This window comes from Heptranchias perlo, chromosome 36 (assembly GCF_035084215.1).
Source record: "Heptranchias perlo isolate sHepPer1 chromosome 36, sHepPer1.hap1, whole genome shotgun sequence".
NCBI classification, from domain to species: Eukaryota; Metazoa; Chordata; class Chondrichthyes; order Hexanchiformes; family Hexanchidae; genus Heptranchias; species Heptranchias perlo.
In genome coordinates, this window is record NC_090360.1 from 6,619,412 (window position 1) to 6,640,817 (window position 21,406).

The 21,406-nt window shown below is 44.2% G+C and overlaps 1 protein-coding gene across 4 annotated transcripts in view; it reads left to right on the top strand.

Moving 5' to 3' along the window:
- The window catches only part of csgalnact2 (chondroitin sulfate N-acetylgalactosaminyltransferase 2), a 57,839-nt gene that overhangs the window by 12,597 nt on the left and 23,836 nt on the right, over positions 1 to 21,406 (top strand). For 2 of the 4 annotated variants that reach the window (XM_067972461.1, XM_067972464.1), the window contains exon 2: positions 11,453 to 11,563. The gene's annotated coding sequence lies outside the window, so the exon portion shown is untranslated. Of the gene's footprint in view, positions 1 to 381; positions 403 to 11,385; positions 11,564 to 21,406 lie in introns of those variants that run through there. The other 2 variants (XM_067972463.1, XM_067972462.1) reach the window with 2 other exon arrangements.

Genomic DNA, 21,406 nt, shown 5'->3' on the forward strand with positions numbered 1-21,406 from the left:
ATCAGCCATTGCTTTGCCCGCCGACCAGGGGCCACTCCAGTAAAAGGTGAGGTTAGCACGGGGGGAATCAGGGTGCTCCTCGCACACATAGGCCGGGCCCCGGGTAAGGAAGCGACGCTAAAGCTCCTGCAACCAGCGAGAGGCCGCAGTGGGAGCGCCTGGGCCCCGGTTGCTAAGCGACGTCGTGTGCGTCCCACTGTAAACCTTCCCCCCTCACTTCCCGCTTCACTAATAGGGCCCGGTTGCCTGTGACATCCGGTCCGTTGCCCAAATGCTTCCGTTCCCCCCCACCACCGCCGCCGCTGCCGCGGGCCCGGCTTGTGTTGCGCTGCGGCCGCTCCGGCGGCTTCCCCCCCCCCCCCCCCCCCACTACGGCGTCTTCCCGAGAAACCACAGCGGCCGGTGAGTAAAGGAGCCCGGGTTAGTGAATGTTGTTGGTGGTCTGGATAACGGTGGGTTCCCTCCTATCTCTCCCCCCCCCCCTCCCTCTCCCAGAGCCCAGTCTGCAGCCCCCCTACCCTCGGGCCCAGTCTGCAGCCCCACTCCCCCCATCTCTCCCTACCCTCGGGCCCAGTCTGCAGCCCCACTCCCCCCATCTCTCCCTACCCTCGGGCCCAGTCTGCAGCCCCACTCCCCCCATCTCTCCCTACCCCCAGAGCCCAGTCTGTAGCCCCCCTACCCCCAGAGCCCAGTCTGTAGCCCCCCTACCCCCAGGGCCCAGTCTGCAGCCCCACTCCTCCCCAATCCCATGCTCTGGGTCTCAGGTGGCATCACCATTGCTGTAGACAATTGTTGTCTTGGTTGCTGTAAAGGGCAAGGGGGTGGCCAGTGGTAAAAACAGAACATTCTGGAAATACATAGCAGGTCTGTCAACATCTGGGAACCATGATGTGGAGATGCCGGTGATGGACTGGGGTTGACAATTGTTTACAAACATCTGGGAAGACAAGGGACAGGTTTACCTTGCCTTCAACCATGACTGCCTATAATGGCTTAAGTGAGACCAGTTCCTGGTCATCACCTGGTGTGATTCTGGCCACAATACACCTCTTTGCTCGCCCCATTAGCTAGATATTGTTGATTGCCTATTTAGGTCACAGATGGAATTGTGGCTGAAATCTGTTGACTTCTAATCTCCTGGATAGAGTAATTGAAACAAATCATGGAATCATTTAAGAACCAATTGGGCACTGCAGTAGGAAAACTGTAGGGACTTTGTGGATCGATGAACTGAAATTGGTCAGGCTTTTCTCATCCGTAATTATGTTGTGAAAGTACACAAGCATCTCCTTGCCATTTTTGCCCAATTAAAGGATATTATCGGGTGCAGGAAGACAAGTATTTTTTTAATGTTCAGTGCTCTCAGCTTGTCTCCTGCAGAACTCTTGGATTCAAAGTCAGCTGAGGTTCCATCTGCGAACACCTGCGTTACCTAAATAGGCAGTGAACATCGAATGGCAATCAAATGTGTTGGTTTTCCTCTGATGTGGGAACAAGGAGTCCAGAACAAGGGGGTGTAACCTTAAAATGGGAGCTAGGCTGTTCGGGGGTGATGTCGGGAGGCAATTCTTCACACAAAGGGTAGTGGAAATCTGGAACTCCCTCAAAAAGCTGTTGAGGCCGGGAGTCAATTGAAAATTTCAAAACTGAGCATGGTAGATTTTTGTTAGGTAAGGATATTAAAGGTTACGGAACCAAGGTGGCTAAATGGGTTGAGGTACAGATGAGCCATGATCTAATTGAATGGTGGAACAGGCTTGAGAGGCTGAATGGCCTACTCCTGTTCTTATGTTTGTACATCCGCAAGGGCTTCACCTCTGTATGCCAGGGCAACTTTTGAATCTGTGGTATCTCATCGTGTTTTAAAGGGTTGCTGCAACACTGGAGGAAAACAAGGAGAATGCTGTGATGCATGGGTGTGTTGCTCCATTAAGCAGCTTGGAGAATTACAGCTCGTGATGTTGGCACAATAGATGTTAACATTTTGTGCAAATGACATTCAAAATCATAGTTAAACCACCCTTCACTTCACCAAGACATACATGCAGAAACTGTGCTGAGGATGATTGCTATACCCAGAAATCAGGCAGTGTGTGTTTATGCTGTAGCTACCAGTTTGAGACCAGAATTGAACTCGGGCTGGCAAAGCCTGAGTTTCCCTGCCTGTGTGGAAATCATATTCTTGGAACTAGCTGTGAGAGACTGCTTCCTTCTGTGCTTAAAAAAAAATCTCTTGTTTCTTTGAGATGATTACAGAAGTTGGCAATGCAACGGGAGCTGAATTGGCATCAGTGGAGATGATCATTTATCATTAAAACAGCGCCTGCACTTCTAAAGTAATGGTTCTGTGATTGTAAAAATCAACAATAGGCTTTGATCGCGTTACCTCACGTTGTCAGACTCGGTAACTTCTTGGAGCCAGTTTCCCCCAGTTATATCAGCAGCACAGCACTTCAACAAACTATTTAGAATATTTATAGAAATAGAAATCCTTTTGTAATTTTTTTTAAAAAGGATGTCCTGGTGCCAAATCTCCCTCTTTAAGCATAACGTGCTACTTGAGTCCGAGGACTGAGTTATGAGGAAAGGTTAGAAAAACGTGGCCTCTTCAGCCTTGTAAAGAAGGTGAATGAGGGGAACCTTACAGAGGTACACAAGATGCTAAGTGGAAGGGAAAAGCTTAATCCTGAGCACTATTACAAGTTAAACTGCATGTGCCAGACAAGAGGATATAGGTGCAAACTGGAGAAAGAAAAGCTCATGATTGATGTCAGGAGAACAGCGATGACCACAGCAACAAGCATTTATGTAGCGCAATACGTCTCAAGGTACTTCACAGGCATAATCAGACAAAAATGGCAGCAAGGACAAAGGAGGAGATATTAGGAGAGGTGAGCAAAAGCTTGGTCAAAGAGATAGGTTTTAGGGAGGAGTTTGGAGTTTGAGAGGTGGCGGCGTTAACTGAGAGAATTTCAGAATGTGGGGCCTACACTGTTTAAGGCACGGCCGCCAAATGAAGGACATAGGAATGGCCAGGATCACGCCCTTTCAAAGGCAAAGACCTGGAACCTAGAGTGTGCAAACATGCAGGGGATATTTGGCAAGTTGGCAGGTTCCATCTGCTATCCAATACACAGTGGTTGCCTTTTCATACAGCGTTGGGTAAAGCCACAGGAAAAGAGAGAGGAAATGTAGATTTGATGAAAAGTTTGATTTGGAGGAGAAGTGACTGAGGTAATGCAGCAGAGCTCATTACTTCTTTCAAAGGCAACAGCACTTTTGCATGAAAAGCAAATTATATTTAACAGCAAACTTTAAAACTGTGTAGTGAAAATTGCTAAAACTTTAATTGTGTTCTCCAGACCCTGCATGAACAACTTCTGTTAAATTTTTTTTGCTGATTTGATGTTTCCATTTTTAGAATGAGATTGCCAAGTCTTTCCAGTCTGTCCTCGTAACTAGTTCCTCTGATGCTAGGGGTGAGCCTCGTGCCAGCCTGGAACCAGAACTGGACACGGTACTGGAGGTGCTGTCAGAAGGGTTGGAGTGCTGCCCCCCCCCCCCCCCCCCGCCGAGACCTGTACCATTCCGACATAAACTGTAACCAGCTTTAATACCATTGAGTTAAGTTGATATCAAAAGTTTTGTGTTAGGCTGCACAATTCTCTAAGTGATGAGCTGCCCATTCCGGCTGTGCCACTGATGAGCATAACCAAGTAGAGATGAGGTGCTCCCTTGGTTATGGGAGTGGGAAAGACACAAGATGAGCTGCCCTGAGGCACTCTTCACATTCTAGTGCCATAAAGGCTAAAGAGAATGTCTGCACTCTTGGTCCAAGAGAACAGGATAGGAAGAGTTAAAACAGAAAATAAAAAGGATTTGTACGAACAACGGGGACAAGGAGAGGAAGAGAACATGTTCACTTTTGGGCAGTATAAGGCCAATGCTACGGTCAAACAACTGCCTACAGTATCTGCCCTGTCACAGGTACATCAGTTGCCTGAGGCTATGTTACATAGAGCCTACAGCACAGAAACAGGAAATTTGGCCCAACTGGTGTATGCCGGTGTTCATGCTCCACACGAGCCTTTTCCTCTCACCTTATCAGCATACTCTTGTATTCCTTTCTCTCTCGTGTACTTATCTAGCTTTCCCGTTAATGCATCTACGCTATTTGCCTCAACTACTCCATGTGGAAGCGAGTTCCACATTCTTTCCACTCTTTGGGTAAAGAAGTTACCCAAAGTATTGGACTTCACGACTCTCTAAGTGATGAGCTTAAAAAAAACGCTCCCAATATAAGATGTCCCATTAATCCATACAGTTCTCCAGATAACAAGGAAATTTGCTTTAATGTGCCTTGGCTGTTCTACGCACAGACAGGGAATAGGAGTCAAGATGACTGAGAGCCGAGGAGAGGGAGACCACGAGCAGCAGACGAGAGAGCGAAAGACTAGGAGCCAGGGGAGAGGCGAGTTAAGAGTACAGAATAGACGAAGAGAGTGGGACTGGGAAAGAGGGAAATGAGTATGCTCCCTCGAATAAACTACGGTACTACCCGCTGTAATGATTTGTATATAAGATAACTTTAAGCCCCAAACAATGAGCTAAATTTCTTGTCTGAACTTGAGTGCACACAGTAAGTCACAAATGAGTTAAATATTCCATTCCCCATGAGTACAACTTTTTGTTTTGAAAACTGCCTTTTTAAAAAAAAAAAATTCCAGACAGGAACCTGTTATTGTGATGTGTGGCTTTGCTAAGGTGAATGATGTCAAACAGTGTATTTTCTATTGAGATTTTCTTTGGCTCGAATGCTGTGGAAATTATCGCATGGCGAGGCTGGAATGATTGAAAGTGAGATGAGGTGTCCCAGGATTCTGCAGTGCTGATGTAATCGCTGTGATGTCGGAGTCTGTCTCCGTGGAGAGTAGGAGCTTGGCTGCTTTGGACAGTCTGTGCTTTGGTGTTGAGTGAATTTCTTTTTATTTTGGAGCAACAATTTTAATGAGTGGCAGAACGTGGGACTCTTTCAGCAACTGCAGTGACTCAGAAATAGAACACACAAGGTTTCTTGCTCTGTACTTGGGTCCCTGCCCCAGTGGTTTTCAAACCTTGCCGTACTGACCTGCTCTTGGGGACCATCTTCGCTAACTTCCAGACATATACAGATGCTAACCCATGTTAAGTGTCTTTTGGGTTGCTGCAGTTTTAATTTGTAATGCAGTGGTTTTCAAACTTTTTTGTGTTGGGTCCCCCTTCTCCCCCCACCCCAACCAATTCAAATCTTAATATACTTCCGGGGACCCCTTGTCCAAATTTCTGAAAGATATCGTCAGCTATACAAAGGAAAAATGGTTCTGTCGTTGCAGAAAATATTAGTGTGCGGCAACTGAAAGAACATATTAATAAATCGGCAGCTACAAAAATCTGAAGACCTAGGGATTCTTCCCTCCACCCCATTCCCATAGCTTTCCTAGGGTCCAGATATCCCAGATTGAAAACCTAGATGCAGGATTATTTGCACTTTCATTGCACTGTTTGTCTCGAGCCAGGTTGGAGAGTTGTTTTAAAAAGCTATTTGTGGCTTGTCGGGGAATAGTTTTGCCCAGTATGTTGTCTCTCCCATGTGTGTGAACTGAAAAATCGCATTCCATGGAATAACAAATGCCCGATTTGGACTGTCAGCTGGGTTTCTCCCAACACAGACTTCAGAGCATTTACTAGAAAATGTTATTTAGGAGGTGAGACAGAGCAGAGAGAGTCTCTCAGGAACCGCCTCTGTTTCTTGCTCTGTACTTGGGTCCCTGCACCAGTGGTTTTCAAACCTTGCCGTACTGACCTGCTCTTGGGGACCATCTTCGCTAACTTCCAGACATCTGACCTTCCGAATCCTTCCGGGACGTTGTCTTGGACCTCAATTTGAAAATGTGTGACTTACTTAAAGGGAAGAGAGGCTATCGTTGTGGGAAAAAGCTTTTAAGTAAACAGCAAAAATAACGTGAGTCAGCAAACAATAAATAGATCACAGAATTCTTGAGATATTGTGCTTGGGGCGGATAGTATGCCTGGCCCCAAACAGACATTGTCCCTGTAGATCCTTTGGCATGTCCTCAGGGAATCTCGGTTTGAAAGCTTTCCTTAACGTACAAGTGACTTGTAATTTATGAGCTCAGCGATGCGTAGATGGACGGGGCATGCCGATAATAAGTCGTCCAGGCTTCACTTAATTTTATTTTAGTACGTGGTTACTAAATTTGTAAGAGCTGCTTGTGCACAGCTCGGGAGAATGGATGGATTAAAATGTAAGTTGAACTATAAAGTTGCACGTCCACGATCAATATCTGTCTGTACGCACAGCCCAGCTGGAATTGTAGGTTCAGGAGCCAAGCTACCCCACACCTTTGAAATACACCCAGATTGTGCTGTTTCTACCTTTGTTTCCTACATCACAACTGTGATTTCACTTCAAAAGTACTTCTACAGCTGTGAACTGCTTTGCGACGTCCTGAGGCTGTGAAAGGCGCTATATAAATGCAAGTCCTTTTTTTTTAAAAAGTGCACTGGGGAAAGAAGGTGGCACATTGATTAAAATCAAATAATACAGTAGCACTGCTGATATGGCCCACCTTACTGATTGTTTTGTAGCACATCACTATATCCGAGTCCCTGTGGTGCCAGACACAACTGCTTCTATGGGCTGCTGGGGTCAGTTCATAAAATCATAGAAAGTTATGGCACAGAAGGAGGCCATTCGGCCCATCGTGTCCGTGCTGGCTGAAAAAGAGCTGTTGAGCTTAATCCCACTCTCCAGCACATCCAAGTACTTTTTAAAAGAGTTGAGGGTTTCTGCCTCTACCTCCCTTTCAGGTACTGAGCTCCAGACCCCCACCACCCCCTGGGTGAAAACATTTCTCGTCAGCTCCCCTCTAATCCGTCTACCAGATACTTTAAGTCTATGACCCCTCTGCTAAGGGAAATAGGTCCTCCTTATCCACTCTATTTAGGCCCCTCATAATTTTATACACCTCAATTAAATCTTCCCTCAGCCTCCTTTGTTCCAAAGCAAATAACCCCAGCCTATCCACTCTTTCCTCATAGCTAAAATTCTCCAGCCCTGGCAACATCCTCGTAAATCTCCTCTGTACCCTCTCTACTGCAATCATATCTTTCCTGTAATGTGATGACCAGAACTGTACATGGTACTCAAGCTGTGTCCTAACTAGTATTTTGTACAATTTAGCATAATCGCCCTGCTCTTATATTCTATGCCTTGGCTAATAAAGGAAAGTATCCCATATGCCTTTTTAACCAACTTATCTACCTGTCTCGCGACCTTCAGGGATTTGTGAACATGCACTCCAAGGTCCCTTTGTTCCTCTACACCTCTCAGTATCCTACCATTTATTGTGTATTCCTTTGCCTTGTTTGTCTTCCCCAAATGCAATACCTCACACTTCTCTGGATTGAATTCCATCTGCCCATCTGACCAGTCCATTGATATCTTCCTGTAGTCTACAGCTTTCCTCCTCACTATCAACCACGCAGCCAATTTTTGTATCATCTGCAAACTTCTTGATCATGCCCCCTACATTCAAGTCCAAATTATTAACATATACCACAAAAAGCAAGGGACCTGGTACTGAGCCCTGTGGAACCCCACTGGAAGCAGCCTTCCGGTCACAAAAACACTCGTCAACCTTGCCAATTTCCCTTGGATCCCATGAGCTTTTACTTTTTTGACTAGTCTGCTATGTGGGACCTTGTCAAAAGCCTTGATAAAATCCATGTGCACCACATCAAATGCGTCCCCCTCATCGACCCTCCTTGTTACCTCCTCAAAAAATTCAATCAAGTTAGTCAGACACAACCTTCCCTTAACAAATCCATGCTGACTGTCCTTGATTAACCCGTGCCTTTCTAAATGACGAGTTATGCTGTCCCTCAGAATTGATTCCAATAATTTGCTCACCACTGAGGTTAGACTGACTGGCCTGTAATTACTCAGTCTATCCATTTCTCCCTTTTTAAACAACAGTACAACGTTAGCAGTCCTCCAATCCTCCGGCACCATGCCTGTAGCCAGGGAGGATTGGAAAATGATGGCCAGATCCTCTGCTATTTCCTCCCCTGCTTCTCTTAACAGCCTGGGATACATTTCATCCGGGCCTGGCGATTTATCTATTTTCAAAGATGCTAAACCCCTTAATACTTCCTCTCTCACTATGTTTATCCCATCCAATATTTCACACTCCTCCTCCTTAACTATAATCTCTGCATCATCCCCCTCTTTTGTGAAGACAGACGCAAAGTATTCATTAAGAACCATACCCACATCTTCCACCTCACACATAGATTACCTTTTTGGTTTCTAATAGGCCCTACTCTTTCCTTAGTTATCCTCTTGCTCCTTATGTATTTATAAAACATCAGTTGGCTCTGGAACATAGCCCAGTTGAAACAGTTTATGTGCCCTGAGCTGAAATGTGAGTGTTTGGCTTCTTTTCCTTTGTTTGTTGTACTTGCATTCTCTCTGGAAGTTCTTGATCTCCCCCCACCCAAGGTGGCAAGATGCCGCCCATGGTTTGTTCACAAAGAGCCTCCAGGATGAACGTGGGCTACGTGTCACCTACGTTGTTGGAGCAACTCGGGGCCTGAATAGAAACCCAAGTGCAAGAATAATTCTCTGCAAATAACGCATCATTATTCCGTGCATGTATAGTGTCAGTGAAAGAGTTGTACTCATGCAGTAGGAAGTGCTCTTCTGCAGTTTTATTGGGATCCATTATTTAGTTGATAGGGACGAAATTTATTACGCAATGCGTGCAAATGATGGGACGTATTCCTTTACTTGTGACTCCCTGCCCTATGAAAATAAAAGTTCCCTAATGCACCCTCGCCCCATGACCATATTCTCCTTTGAAGAATTAAATTGCCATTGTCGGGGCCATCAGTTACATTACTTTATAGCAGGAAACGTGTCATGGGGATACTGGCCACCTACGTAAATAGACAGCAAGTGCTTTGAACAGAGGAGTATAAAAACCTAGCAAGGCTGTCTCATTAATTAAAGGAGCAGATGAGTGAATAATGAAAGGGTTTGTTCTGGGTACAGTTTCCCTTTTTTGTCTCGGCTGCTGTAGCCCATTATTCATCCAGATTACAGACCATACAGGCCCTCCTGCAATGTTTTGTATTTGACAAAGATAAGTACAGACGAGGGAGGCCATTCAGCTCATCCTTCAACAACAACTTGCATTTATATAGCACCTTTAATCTAGTAAAACGTCCCTAGCTGCTTCACAGGAGCGTTATCAGACAAAATTTGACACCAAGCCACATTAGGAAATATTAGGACAGGTGACCAAAAGCTTGGTCAAAGAGGTAGGTTTTAAGGACTGTCTTAAAGGAGGAGAGCAAGGTATAGGGGTTTAGGGAGGAAATTCCAGAGCTTAGGGCCCAGGCAACTGAAGGCATGGCCGCCAATGGTGGAGCGATGAAAATTGGGGATGCGCAAGAGGCCAGAATTGAAGAAACGCAGAGATCTCAGAAGTTTGTAGGGCTGGAGGAGGTTACAGAGATAGGGAACCGTGAGGCTATGGAGGGATTTGAAAACAAGGATGAGAATTTTAAAATCGAGGAGTTGCCGGACCAGGATCCAATATAGGTCAGCGAGCACAGGAGTGATGGGTGAACGGGACTTGGTGCGAGTTAGGATACGGGCAGCAGAATTTTGGATGAGCTTCCATAGAAACCTATGACTCCCCCCCCCCCCCCCCCCCTCCCCTCCCCCCTCACCCCCCAATCATAGCATCGTCCTGCCACTCAAATCACTCTGGAGTTTTCGTCCTCACTATCCTAACTGGTGACCGTTCCTGGTAGTGATTACTCTTTGTCTGACATCAATCCTGAACGTGCCTTTTACCAGTTTATACTTATGTTCCGTTGCTCTGCTGTCATGGATTGATTTAAAATAACCTGGATTAATCTTGTATACCTCTATATAAAAGCATCCTCTCCTTTGCCTCCTTTCAAAGCTGAACTGACCAAGCGTTTCAAGCCTCTTTTCATAATTGAGTCCTCAGGCACAAGGGATCTGTTTGTGGGTTCTCGTCGACCTGGTTCATCATCTTGCACCCTATATTTTTCTTTTTAAATTTGTGGTCCCATATTTTATCAGCTGGCCATTACACAGCAGACCAGATGCATTGGAAGGAGAGCATGATGAGCCAGTGGTTGCAGACGTCTTTTGCAGGAGTAGAGCCTGCACATCTGGTTAGTGGCTGGCACACACTGAATCGGTTTGGGAGCCGGGCCAAGAATGGAGGATGGTCTTGGTCCATTCAGAGTTCTGGCGTTTGTAAAGTATCGTGGACGCCAGCCCCAGCAGAATTAATGTTTGAATCTGATGTCCATTTGGAACACCAAACCAGGCATGAATGTGTTCATTCATCAACCCTGGCACTGTGTGGCTCAGGAACTTATCCAAACCACTTTGCTCAATTCCGTTCTCAACACTCAGTGTCTAGACAAGAACATTCAGTGTACAGAGAGAGGGAAAAAGGATATTTTGCTCATCCCAATTCTTCATAAACACTTATGCTTATGTTTCAGTGGTTCAGGTGAACATTGAAGATCTCATGTACTTTTCACAGCAATGTGGGGAGTTCTCCTATTCTATTCTTCTGGTGAAAATTCCTTCTTCAACCAATGCACCAAAAGTAGATTATCTGGTTGTTTATCTTCATGCTGTTTATGGGATCTTTCTATGCATAAAGTGCCTGTTGTTTGCTTGTTAAGATGTTCCTTAAAACCTACCTCTTTGACCAAGCTTTTGGTCACCTATCCTAATATCTCCTTATGTGGCTCGGTGTCAAATTTTGTTTGATAATCGCTCCTTGCGAAGCGCCTTGGGACGTTTTACTACGTTAAGGATGCTATATAAATACAAGTTGTTGTTGTTGGGTCCCTGCTGCCTACTTCAACCACCACGTGTGAATGTGTGGAGCCATCTTTTGCAGCCAGCATGGAACAGGACGTTTGGTAGCAAATAGCTTGAAACGACAAAGAGCAAACGTGTGTCTGTTTTTCTCTCGCTGAAAAGGGCTGGGATAGTTCAACAAGAAATTGAGAAAAAAAACTGGAGGGATTTGGATCCCTGAGATAAGAGGAATGCCAGGTTCCCTTAAGTCGAGTTCTGTTTTTGTCAGGAGTCGTGTTGCCAAGAAAGCAGTCATCCTCGTTTCCCTTTTTGCCCCTCCTCCCTTTCCAAAAAAAACCTCCGTGGTTTTACAGACGTTGCTGCAGGTTCCACCCCAGGACAAAATTTACAGCGAATAGAGCATTGACGGTCTGTACTGCAGTGGGGTAGGATAATGACAAACACATGGGCTGCTTCGCTTTGAACGAGACATTTGTAATTACACAGATGTGGCTTTCTTTCCCTTTTCAGACGACTTACTGCAACATTAATGTACATGTTTGGAAAGCGAAGGGACTGATTTGGGTGAGACAGCGCTCACTAAAGTGGACTTAAAGTATGTGAGCAGACACAACTGTTTGGGTAAGGTTCTTACTTAAATTTAACAACCGGGAAGCTACATCTGTGCTGTCCGTTTCTGCCAAATGGTGAGGGTCCCTTTGTTACCATAAATTACTCTCTGTTAACCCCAAATTTAAGATTGCAGTAACCTTTCTTGTTGGCTTAATTACAACCTCGGGGCAGGGGTGTGGAAAAGGTGGAAGCCAGATGTAAAGATTAAAGGAACAAGGCACTTTAGAGGGCAAGTGTAATCAAAAAATTGAATGATTATCTTGGAGAGTCACATATGGTCTGCACACCACATGCACATGCCTGCAGTTTACTGATACTGAATCGTTGAGTATTAATAAAACCTTGTATTCAAATTTCAGGGAATAAAGTTGTGGAGCCAAACTAAAATAACACTTTTTTCGTATTTGGATGCATCCATAATTGTCAGCTTTTTACAAGAATACAAAGAGTACTTGTCTATCACCATCTCATGGTACATTGTTTTAAAAGATGATACAAAAATTGGCCATGTGGTTGATAGTGAGGAGGAAAGCTGTAGACTGCAGGAAGATATCGATGGACTGGTCAGGCGGGCAGAAAAGTGGCAAATGGAATTCAACCCAGAGAAGTGTGAGGTATTGCATTTGGGGAGGGCAAACAAGGCAAGGGAGTACACAATAAATGGTCAGATACTGAGAGGTGTAGAGGAACAAAGGGACCTTGGAGTGCATGTCCACAGATCCCTGAAGGTAGCAGGACAGGTAGATAAGGTGGTTAAAAGGGCATACGGGATACTTTCCTTTATTAGCCAAGGCATAGAATATATGAGCAGGGAGGTTATGCTAGAACTGTATAAAACATTGGTTAGGCCACAGCTTCAGTACTGCGTACAGTTCTGGTCACCACATTACAGGAAAGATGTGATTGCACTAGAGAGGGTACAGAGATTTATGAGGATGTTGCCAGGGCTGGAGAATTTTAGCTATGAGAAAATATTGGATAGGCTGGGGTTGAAATGTAAATGGCTTAAGAGACCATGACAGTGAAAACATTGCATGGCCCATTGGAGGGAATGGGCTCATTAGTGCGAATGGGCTCTTCCCATTCCACATTTTCTTATGTGAAATAAATGCTGCATTAATATTAAGTGTATTCTCAAGCATTAATCTTTGCTTCAGTATCTAATTAAATATCATATTCCATTAACTGACCTCTGAAGTCTGACAAAACCTTAACTTTATTCTGCAGTTTTTAATTTATGACATGATGTAAGAGGCTATTACTCATTGCCCTCATCAGCAGTTCTTCTCATTAGAGTAGGTGGGATAATGATGGCTGGTGAAATATTTGGGGTAGGTTAGATAGCGTCTGCGTTGTGTTTGTGTTTTGATTTGAGGCCATTTCCATCACCCTGCTTTTGTGTCAAATTCATAATCCTCCTGCCCCTTCGTTTGTTGTGTTAGGCTCAATCCATTTCTGTTTTTTTTTAATGCTTCGACCAGATTCACTACGTTGGGTGGCAGTTTAGTCTGTTAATTAGCGACCTTTATGTGTGAACAAGTTACATCGTAGGTTATGACCTCCTGCAGCCCTACAACCCTCCGAGATCTCTGCGCTCCTCCAATTCTGGCTTTTTGCGCATTCCCGATTTTAATCGCTCCACCATTGGTGGCCGTGTTTTTAGCTGCCTAGACCCTAAGCTCTGGAATTCCCTCCCTAAACCTCTCCACCTCTATCTCCTCCTTTTAAGATGCTCCTTAAAACCCACCTCTTTGACCAAGCCTTTGATAACCTGTCCTAATATCTCCTTATGTGGCTTGGTGTCAAATTTCGTCTGATAATGCTCCTGTGGGACATTTTACTATGTTAAAGGCGCTATATAAATGCAAGTTGTTATGTTTAGTTTTGTTTAAAACCGTGTTCCCAGTTCTGATGCAACACAAACAACTTCAATTCCAATCTGCCAACTGCCTTTTAAGATTGTACTTAATTGGACGATACCCAAAGGAAATGTCTGTCAGCTACCAAATAATTCAGTTGTTTTTAAAAAAAATTATTACTACACTGCATTTTACAGGCTATCCTACTTTACTAAATTTCCCCACCTCTCATTTTATTTAATTAGTTATTGTATTCTCCATTTTAGTTGTAAAAAGGCCCAGTTTTTTTTTAAAAACTTTTTTTTTGTGCGGACTTTCTGCTGAATCCATCAATGCCAACTTTTAACCATAGCAGTTTAGAGCACAGAAAGAGGCCATTCGGTCTTTGGAACAGTCCAATACTAATCCTGCTGTCCCTGTAGCCCTGTATCTTCCTCTGCTTCAAATGTTTATCTGCTCTGTCCTTAAAAGATGCATGCACTGGCGAAGGGGTTAATCAATCTAATCTACAGATCCATAGCGTACTGGATCCCATCAAATGCTCAGCCCCTGGCACTAACCTATTAGCCTTTTGAATGTACTGTGCTCTGGGCACGGATGGTCTATATTTCAGTTTGACGTCTATATTCATTGGGAACATTTTGTAAACAAATAAATGTAATTCAATTATGGCAAAATGAAAACCGTGACTTGCAGCATCTAAGAGATTAGAGTTTGACTGATAGAAAAGGCGTTGGGGTGATGAATTCTTCAATAGTATTACAAAGTGAAACTATTTCTTGTAGAAGAACCCTAAACTATTTTTTTAAGCAATTAAAAAGCAGTAGGGCATTGTGTTATATCCATACTTTTCATATACCTGCTACATGTTAAAAAGCCCATAACAGTGTCTTTCAAATATTTCTGACTGGGGGCATTCCCTGCAAATATTGGTAGAATCCTAGGGAACCCCCTGCAAATATTGGTAGAATCCCAGGGAGCCCCCTGCAAATATTGGTAGAATCCCAGGGAGCCCCCTGCAAATATTGGTAGAATCCCAGGGAGCCCCCTGCAAATATTGGTAGAATCCTAGGGAACCCCCTGCAAATATTGGTAGAATCCCAGGGAGCCCCCTGCAAATATTCATGCAATCCCAGAGACCCCCACCCCCCAATACTGAGACGCTCCCTGAGACCCTCTGCAAATATTGACACACTCCCTGGGACCCCGTCCTAATTTCTGTAAGACAGTTCCTGCTATCTGGAGGAATACAGTGTCGTCGTTTTGGCCTCGGGAATTCCCTGGGATTTTATCACAGATCCCCCCCCCCCTCCCCTCGGGTTCAGGGGTTCCAGATTTAAAACCCGTACCTCACAGAGAGCATTATTGATTTTGACTTGTTTTGAGAAGAAATGTCATTTGATTTTCAGTGACTTTTTTTTGCAACCAAAGATTGCACAAAAAAAATGCATCTCATATTCAAATACTAGGTGGGTTCTCAAGATATCAAATGTAATTGAATATTACAAATTTAACATCATACCTGTCTGAAGTTGGTCATCTTTTTGGGCAGCTTAGTTTTAGAGGCCTCTCTCGAGGTGGGGCTATTCCCGTGTCTTATCTGCGTAAAAGCAATCCCATCGATTGAAGTGGCTGGGCTGCTCCTGAAATGAACAGGAAAAAATATTTCGGGAAACTTTGGATGGGGGCAGTTGGGGGTTACATAGAGTGTACAGCACAGAAACAGGCCATTTGGCCCAACTGGTCTATGCTGGTGCTTATGCTCCACACAAGCCTCCTCCCACCCTACTTCATCTAACCCTATCAGCATATCCTTCTATTCCTTTCTCCCTCGTGTGTTTATCTAGCTTCCCCTTAAATGCATTTATGTTATTCGCCTCAACTACTCCTTGTGGTTGCAAGTTCCACATTCTAACCACTCTCTGGATAAAGAAGTTTCTCCTGAGTTCCTTATTGGATTTGTTAGTGATTGTCTATTATTTATGGCACCTAGTTTTGGATTGAGGGGGGTGGAGAATATAGACAACCATATTCCGGACCCACTTACACCATTTCTATATATATTTCTACAAAGGGGCCTCGTCTTTTGCAACTCTTCACCCAAAAAGGCTGCTTTCACGTTGGCACCATTTTAGTTCAGATTCCAGGAAACAAAACCCTTGAGCCAGTGAGTCTGCTGCTGGTGTACAAGAGTCAGGTTTTGTTGTATAAATGCTGGGAGCTGGCTCCTGGATGCTGGTCTCCCAAGCAGCAATGTGAAACTGACTATGGAATTTGCAGGGGACTTGTTGCAAATTTAAAGTGGTAGCACAGCACCTCTACTATTAGTAGCTCTTACTTAATGCTGATTGACAAGTGCTGGAAAACAGACATGGAAATGCTTGCTGCCAGAAGCCTTTGGAAAAATCTAATTTCCATTATTCTTTCAGGCTCCTGCTTCTACACAGCCAAAAATAATTTTCTCCAGCTGCATTTGTTTCTGTTGGGTCCTAAGGTCCTGGTTCACGAGATCACTGCAACTCGAGGGCCAGTCTCAGTGCACTGGGCACTGTTGTGGACAACAAACTCACGGGTCTGGCCCTGCGTGCTTGTCTCACTGATGCTGGTGGCCATATCACCTTAGAAAAAATTACCTTAAGACTGTGCGAGGTGTTTGAGTCGTCGTCTGAACCTCGATAGCTGCACTCTGGGTTCTGCCAGAGAACCCGCCTGTGCTGCAAACACTTGACAAAGCCTGGCAAGGGAAATAATTGGTAGGTATGAAAATATTTGGGCACGCTGACATTGTGTTAAGACATTTGATGCACTGAGATATCATCACGTTTTCTTTAAGTTTAATCTTTTTCTGTTCCTCTTCCTTCCCTCCCTTAAGGGGAAAGGGTTGGTGATGGGGCCTCCAAAAGTGCCAGTTCTAAGTTGGCTGCTGAGTAATGCAGAGTAAAAAGAAAGACTTGCATTTATATAGCGCCTTTCACAACCTCAGGACCTCTCGAAGCACTTTGCAGCCAATTAAATACTTTTTGAAGTGTAGTCACTGTTGTAGTGTAGGAAACGTGACAGCCAATTTACTCACAGCAAGGTTCCACAAACAGCAATGAGATAATGACCAGATGATCTGTTTTAAGTGATGTTGGTTGAACAATAAATATTGGCCAGGAGACGGGGGAGAACTCCCCTGCTTCTTCAAAGAATACCTTGGAATCTTTTATGCCCACTTGAAAGGGCAGACGGGGCCTCGGTTTAACGTCTCACCTGAAAGACGGCACCTCCGACAGTGCAGCACTCCCTCAGCACTGCATGGGGAGCGTTGGCCTTGTTATTGTGATCAAGTCTCAGGAGTGGGACTTGAATCCATGAAGTTCTGACTCAGAGGCGAGAGTGTTACCCACTGAGCCATGGCTGACGCCTGCAGATAGTGCCCCTCGACTTCTCTTTCTCCTCTCCTCGCCTCAGTTGCATGCCATCCCACGAGTTTCGTGGCGTGAAATAAAAATGTAAAATGCTGGGAATGCACAGCAGGTCCATCAGGATCCGAAAGAAGAAAAGTCAGATTAAGGTTTTGGCTCGTCTGATTATTTCCAGAATCTTCTATTTTTCTTTCAGGTTTTCAGCATTTCCTTTTGTTCTGATTTATTTCATTTCTTTTTCCAAGCATTCTATATGTCAGCAGATAATCCTCATTGTTTGCTCTCACAAGATTTTATAGTTTCTAATTAGCAAATGTAATATTATGTTTTGAAAATTTCATAGAAGCTGCCTTGTGTTGCTTGCATATGAAAAATGATGAGTTCCAGGTTTCCTAATTTAAACTCCCTGGGGCATGTTCACCGCCCCCTCCCCTGCAGGAGACCATCTGAAAGAGAAATGCCTGGCATTAAACAATGTGGCATTTTCCAGAACTTCATCAAGTGAGGAAGATCAGCAAACCCGATTGGCACCAACGAGGTTCTACGCACAGAGTAGCCTCTGTGCTTCTCTAATTCTGGTCTCTTGCACATCCCCCGATTTTAATCGCTCCACCATTGGCGGCTGTGCCTTCAGTTGCCTAGGCCCTAAGCTCTAGAATTCCCTCCCTAAACCTCGCTGCCTCTCTACCTCTCCTCCTTAAAACCTACCTCTTTGACCAAGCTTTTGATCACCTGTCCTAATATCCCATTAAGATATCCCAAATTTTGTTTGACAGAGCTCCTGTGAAGTGTCTTGGGACATTTTATTACGTTAAAGGTGCTCTATAAATGTAAGCTATTGTTTACAGAGAGCACAGGGCTAGCGTGGCCTGTACCAGCCTTAGGGTAACTGAAGCTTTGCCGATACACCAGCATCTTTTCAGAATGTGATTACTTGGAAGCACCCAGATCTGAGTGGCTTATATTACACCCTTAGACGTTGCGAAGGGGTCCTCCGTCTGCAACTCCTCATCCAAAAGATACTCTCAAGTAGAAAATTTATATTTGTATAGCGCCTTATCACATCTCTGAAAGCGCTTCAGGTGTAACGAATTGCTTTTGAAGTGTCGTGGTTGTTAGGTAGGCAAATATGGCTTCCCTTTTGCAGCAAGATCCAGGTAAATGACCAGTTACATTGGGTTTTTTTTGAAGATGGTGACTGAAGTTTAGAATGTTGGCCAAGACACTGGGAGACTTGAAAAGTGTCGCAGGACTGCGGTTTAACTTCTGACCTGAATGTCAGCAACACCAACAATGCACTCAAGTCTTGGTATGAGCTTAATCTCACAGAGGGTGGAAATTGTCAATCATGTAACATAACTCCCGGGAATTTGCTGTAGTACGATATAAAAGCTCTATTTTACCCACCGTTACAGGTACGTGACTGGTAACGGTGGATCCTTGTTGTTCAGCTCTCGTACCCTATTTCAATCCTTACCCTGATGAATATATGGGAGAGGCATAGAATTAATACAGTTAACTAGGAACTGGGGTACGATTGTCCATAACACACGCAGCTATTTGGGAGAGGAGATTATTTTGTATTGGTGTGGTCTGGGTTCAAAACCAGATCCCAGAAGTGAAAGAACAGTGATCTAATCAACTTTACTACCCATTTTGAATTTATTTTAAAAAAAACCTATAGTGAAGAAACACCTTAATGTAAAAACAAAAACATTGAGAGAAATGAAATTAGTCTTTTGTGAGGAAAAAAAGTGTATGTTGTGTTAGGCCACAGTTGGAGTTTTATGTGCAGCTTTGGGCACCCTATTATAGGAAGGATGTTACAGCCATGGGAAATGATTCACTAGAATGGTATGAGGAATGAGAGATTATAGTGTTTAGAAAATTGGGGCTTTTTTTTCACTGGAAGAGCAAAGATTATGAGGACTCTATGACGAAGGTTTTGAAAGATTGTTTCCATTGGTTGTTGAATTGGTAATAAGTGCCATCAACTCAAAACTGTCACCAGAAGATTAAAGAGGAAAGTTAGGAAAATCCTTTTCAGAGAGAAGGTTATTGGAACATGAAATGCTTTACTACAAGTGGCTATTGAGGCAAAGACCATAACATCCCTTAAAACGGAACCAGATAAGTATTTGAAAGTGAAGAATATGAAAGGATATGGGAAAGGCCATAGGAATGGAGTAGGTAACTCCAGTTTAAAAACCTGACAATGGGTTGAATGATTGCTGCCTGTACTGTAACTTCTGTGATTCCCTTATCAACACCAATTGAGCTCAGATTAATTTCCAGGTGTGCTTATTTACATATTGTGGCCTCAAAGGGACAGGCCACTTACACATCTGTGCCTTAGCAGTCGGATAATACATTGGCATCGCACTTCTGCCCTTAACAAAATAGCACATCCCCTGACCACCTGTGAGTGACGCCATTGCAGATCCGCTAGTATTGGTGCAAAAACAGAGAAGTAACTTGTTCTGATTCCCGAACATAAGGAGGAAATGAAACAAAATGACATACTCTAGGTTCTGATCAACTAATTAAGATAAACCAGATTATTTTTATTACTTCAGTCCCCCCATAGGGGATGAAACTGCCCTTTTAATGACGAGCAGCAGAATGCCTGTCTTTCTCCACAATTAACTGCCCGCTAACAAAATTGAAGAACACTTGTTTTGAAATGTGATTTCTGAGAATGGTGTATTTTTATTTTGTGCCATTGTTAGCCATGATAAACTTTTGTCTTTCTGCAACCGTATGTCTCCCTTTATCCAAGTGCCCTGAGGAGCTATGGGTCCAATTTTAATAATTGAGGCTGCTTCACTTTACCATCAATTAGTGTTACTTGATATCATTAACTTGTGGATGTCGATTTGAACATGTAGGGTAGATAGAAAGAAACTATTTCCTCTGGTGAGTCCAGAACAAGGGGGCAATCAGAGCTAGACCGTTCAGGGGTGATGTCACCACCCCCCACCCCTGCAAAAAGCTGTTGAGGCAAGGGGTCAATTAAAAACTGAGATAGATTTTTGTGAAGCAAGAGTATAAAGGGTTACGGAACCAAGGTGGTTAGATGGAGTTAAGTTACAGATTAGCTATGATCTAATTGAATGGCGGAACAGGCTCGAGGAGCTGAATAGCCTACTCCTGTTTCTATGTTCCTAGGTGGCTGTCTTGCAGTTGCTCCCACCACGTAAATGTGAAAGGGCTCTGCTGTAACTGCATCGGAAAACTTGTACATCACTGGGAATTTACCTAAGAAAGGATATACTTGCCATAGAGGGAGTGCAGCGAAGGTTCACCAGACTGATTCCTGGATGAGGAGAGATTGGGTTGACTCAGCCTGTATTCACTCGAGTTTAGAAGAATGAGAGGGGATCTCATTGAAACATATAAAATTCTGACAGGGCTAGACAGACTGGATGCAGGGAGGATGTTCCCCAGAACGAGCGGGCATAGTCTCAGGATGCAGGGTAGGACATTTAGGACTGAGATAAGAAATTTCTTCACTCAGAGGGTGGTGAACCTATGGAATTCTCTACCACAGAAGGCTGTGGAGGCTCAGTCGCTGAACATATTTAAGAAGGAGCTAGATAGATTTCTAGACACAAAAGGCATCAAGGGGTATGGGGAGAGTGGGAATATGGAATTGAGATAGAGGATCAGCCATGATCATATTGAATGGCGGAGCAGGCTCGAAGGGCTGAATGGCCTACTCCTGCTCCTATTTTCTATGTTTCTATGTATAACTTCCCCGAGTGGAAAGGCGATCAGAAGTTTGTAGGCAGAAAGGCAGCTTGCTGGCCCGCTGCTCGAACCATCGGGGTCTGTAGCCTGCGATTCCTGACCAACTGTGACTTCCTGATCTCCATGGTACCATTGTGGGAGGCCAGGGACTTTCACCCCAGGAATCTGAGGGAACACTGCCCCAGGCTCTGCATGGGCACTTCCTCAGCTGTTTATAGTTTGGGAATATCAGAAGCTGGGAGCAGGTTGCTTGCTCGACTCTCATAGGTTGAGCTGAAGGGACGAGGAGAAAATAACACTTGCCTCACCAAATACAAATTGTGGCAAGTATAAAAAAAATACTTTTTTATGACATCCAAACTCTTCTGAACTAGGTTTTGAAACTCAGGTCCATGAGGGAAATCCGCAGAATTTGCGAGTTCATTAGATTTCTGTGTGTAGGATCGGCCATCGTGCAAGTCGTTTAGCACAAATGTCTTGAATTCAGTATTCTTTAATTTTTCTGTATTTTGTTGATTTAATGGCCCGTTATTTCTGTCGCTATATAGTAATTAAAAAAATTTAATGTAACAACAACATCCTTGTGTTCGAATCGCTCCATGCCCTTCCCCCTCCCTATCTCTAACCTCCTCCAGCCCTACAACCCTCCAAGATCTCTGCGCTCCTCCAGTTCTGGCCTCGTTTGCACCTATTGCCATCGACCCACCATTGGTGGGGCCGTGCCTTCAGCTGCCTAGGCCCTAAGCTCTGGAATTCCCTCCCTAAACCTCTCCGCCCCTCTCTCCTCCTTTAAGATCCTCCTTAAAACCTACCTCTTTGACCAAGCTTTTGGTCAC